At 36.3% G+C, this 4284-nt stretch overlaps 1 pseudogene; it reads right to left on the reverse strand.

Moving 5' to 3' along the window:
• Positions 1-205: 205 nt before the first annotated feature.
• Positions 206-4284, reverse strand: part of LOC107853780 — a 78095-nt pseudogene continuing 74016 nt past the window's right edge.

Genomic DNA, 4284 nt, shown 5'->3' on the forward strand with positions numbered 1-4284 from the left:
AAGCATAAAGCCACATATTTACAATAACAACCATGTATTTACCATAATCAACACCAACCATCATTAGAATATAAGGCACAAGAACTTACCACGGCATCCATACCATCGGGAAGTACATGCAAAAGAACACCACAAAGAACTCATCACGGCGTCCCATACGACCGGAGTACACCAAAGGTCAATCCATTAATATATCAAGGAACAACTACACAAGCAACTCACCAAAGCCACGGGTTTCAGATTCCAGCCATGGCCTCTTGCCAAGGTCTACAATCATTATCAATACCACAATTTAGCACAACGAAACCGATATCACCATAGCATAGTTATATAGTTACTTATTCTCTATCTCATTAATGAGCTCCAAGTCTAGTCTATATTAGCTAATCTCCATATCCATGAAATATTAGTTTATAGGACTTATAGTTTACTAGTCATCAAATAATAAAACACTACAAGTTACGGACACTATTATTTATTCATCTATCTCAAGGCCATTTTCTAGCTAGCATCCTTATTATATAAGTCGTTAATTAAGCCACCATGGAGTCACATGCTTGATGTCAACTTAAATATTCATCATACAATACTAAGTTTAATATCATTAAGCATGTTACAACCTTAAGGACTAGTTTCCATATTTTAACCAAGTAAGGTCCACCAACGAGTTTACTAGGCTTCTAGCCCACAAGTCATAGTCATTTATTAGAGACAACTAGAAATAACATAAGCCACTTTATTAGGTGAAATTTCATAACATGACCATTTATCCAAGTCAAGTAAACGTACTAGGTGAGCCCTTGATTCTACACAAGATTACACATATCAATTAGCCTTAACCCAATACTCGGTATAATCCAGTTCTAGTTACTAATTTGAATTAATATGGGTCACACCTCAAAACTAATGATTAGTGATGAAGAATTATTAATAATCTACCAATGAAGACATCATGTCCCAAGTACACAAACGGGTTTATCCACACATGACATAACCCCACATATGTCCATATATTCATATATACTCATCACACACGGTATCATTATAACATCATTACCTCTTTCGGATTAACCGATCACCATCACAATATCAACATATCCTCAGAATTCACCAGGCATCATCATAACATCATTATATCCTCCGGATTTACCGAGTATCATCATAACATCATCACCTCTTTCGAATTAACTGGTGATACCCTAATGGACTATCTCACATGAAAATGGCTACTAAAATGACAAATTCCAGCAACCACGCAAAGAGAAAACAACACAATAAAAGGAGATGAAGAAGAAGAATTACATGAAATTAAAGATAGATAGAAAGACCCTTACTTCCACCAATGAATAGCACTAGATGGTGTATCAAACCTTCTAACACACATCACCAATATAGTCTCAAACCTTCTGCTTAGGTGACCCAAAGGACTCACACTTCCTCAAGCACACCTTTCTTGCCAAATAATCTGATACAAGTGAAAAACCAATTCCAAATATATTAGGATTCAAGTTTCGGATTTCCTCTCTTAAGGAGAAGAGAAAGACTACAAACTAACACTAAGATTACAATCTAAAAGTCACTCAATTCGTTATCTCAAAACTAAGGAAAGTAAGAGCTAAGGTGCCTATTTATACTTATTACAAACAATAATAAAAATACCCTTAATGAAGGGTGCTCCTTTGGAGTGTAAAAAAAACAACATTAAAAGACCATAATATCCCTAACTTTAGGCGCATCTTGGGTGTTGAAATATAAGGCAAGAAGTCCTTTTTACCCTTCAAGTGAGGCGCCTCTTAAGTTTATAGATTCTCATCTTCTCCTCCAACTTGACAAGACTTTAAAAGGCTCCAAACACTTGCCAATTCCAAAGATTGAGCATTTGACCATGCCTTGTACCTTTTGTGCTCTTCATGCTTGTATCATCCTCTCCATCTTGAAAAAAAATTGTCCTCAAATTCACACCTTGAAAAACTAAAGGAAGGAAAAACAAACACACAATCCTCATGATAGGAGGGTTAGCATTCGTACCATTAGTGAGGTAAACATACCAAGGGGGTACACTCTTAGAATACAACAACCATCCTTTGTGAGGAGTAAGAAAATCTGACCACTAACATCACAAAGGACAACCATCCTTTGTGAGGAGTAAGAAAATCCGACCACTAACATCACAAAGGATAGACTTAAAGCAAACATAAATGAGTGGAGAATGCAATCTGAAACAAACAAATATGACACATATTTTCTAGGGAAGGAAAATATTCAAAATTAGACATCTACGGCTAAGAAAGGTTCCCTTAACAACACATATTTCATCACTCGAAGGTTGTTCATACTTGAAATATACCCACATATCCTTGGTATTCGACATGAAGATCTTAGCATAAAGGACACCAAGTAACTGAATAGGATCAATATTAAAAGATAATGAGAATGAACCAAAACTACACCTTCCACAACTCAAAAATATTCCGTGGTCAAATGGCAATAGAAGACAAAGGGTTACTCCGAGGTGACCCACTCTTTTCACTAGGATACCAAACTCACAATCATCAGCATTCAAGCAAGGAAAATAACCACCAAACTTACTACCACTATATAATACCAATTCAAAATTAACATGGTTATGATCATAGGCAAAGAGGTAGTATAGGAAGGAATCAAGTATAAAGACATCACCCAAGGTTCTATCATCTACAAGAGGGTCATTTAGTGTGTGAATAATCTAGACACATGATGATGGAACCTTATTCAAGTTATAAGTGCTAGCACTAGATGGACACAAATCATTCTTACGAAAAGAATTGATTTTGTCATCTAAAGGATCAACTAGTTCTTGCGTACTCACAACAAGAGTTTTGTCCTTATGCAACCTATCAACACCAAGAGTATCAAAAAAGGGAGATTCATACACTTCTTTACTAATACAATCCAAAACTACACCACTTTGGCTACTACTAGCCACATCACAATAATTTAAGTTTTTAGGAGTGTAGAAAATAGCTTTATTACCTTGTAGATTATGAGAAGTGTTTTCTTCACTTGGTTTTACATCATGGCAGCCCTCATGCTCCACATTACAAGGGAATATGTCAAGGTTTTCTTTTGAGTTCACTTCTTCAACACTTATCCGAAAATTGGGACTTCCGGCTAAGGGCTTGAAAGGAATTTCCTTAGGCTTCTCGTTGGGGATTCTAGGGTCTTTAACCTGCACATGAGAAGATAAAATACTAGGAAAAATGATAGTATTTGAGTTAGTGAGTAATAAGGATTCTTTGTGGACAAGATCCACAATAAAGCATTTCTTTCCCTTCCAACTTCACTACCATGGTTTCCCTTTCTCTTACCCTCTTTTCTTCACACTCTTCTTGTACCTCACCATCCATTTTTTCTCCATCTTGAGGCTTGACCTCATTCTCCTTAGATTCTAACTTGTGGAGAGGAGGCATTGGATTTGGTTGATTATGGGTTTGGAATTGGTGGTTTGAATTTTGAGGAGGTTTTGGTGGACATAGTCTATCAACCCTCGCTTTAATTCTAATTATGTCATGCCTCATGGATCCTAAATTACCTTTTATAATATAAAACCCACCCTTCAAGTCTCTTCTCAAGGCATCATTATTATCCTCCATTTTTCGGGCAAAGGCCTCAAAGTGAGCCTTCAAGGATCCCATTATATCATTTCTCAAGGATTGGGATGAAGAATCCTTGGCTTCCATGGTCAATTGTACCTAAAAAAAGCAAAAAAAAAAAAAAAAACAGCACGAAAACAACCTACAAAACTAGAAAACATGTTAGTTCAAAAGCCTCACTTCACTCACACTCAACCTCACCTCACACTTGGCTTCACAAGTGTTAGAGAATCAGCAATACTTGGCAAGTTACTTGAGAGGTGAGAAGCTTTGAATCGGAATTTATCTTTGTTTGAAATGACTCAAATAAAGTGATGCACGAACTTGAACCAACAAAATACTACGACATAAAAACGAGAAAAGCACACAAAAACCGAAGACACGGAATAAACGAACTCTAGACTAATTACCAACCTAGTAGGTACTTACTAGTTTGTTAATTAGTGATAGAATTAGCTTAAAAAAATTAGAATAAAAAATTAGAAGCTAGGAATTCTAATTTTAGAGTCGAATTTTTGTTGAGCACAAGTGATGATGTGGCACTACATGGTTGGTTGTCACTTTTTGAATTTTTAATTTTTTCCAAAACCTAGTTTCGGCCCAAACACTATCCCTTGGAAGTGAGAGTTTCGGATTTGGGGGGGGGGGGGGT

This window comes from Capsicum annuum, unplaced genomic scaffold, assembly GCF_002878395.1.
Source record: "Capsicum annuum cultivar UCD-10X-F1 unplaced genomic scaffold, UCD10Xv1.1 ctg4425, whole genome shotgun sequence".
NCBI classification, from domain to species: domain Eukaryota; kingdom Viridiplantae; phylum Streptophyta; class Magnoliopsida; order Solanales; family Solanaceae; genus Capsicum; species Capsicum annuum.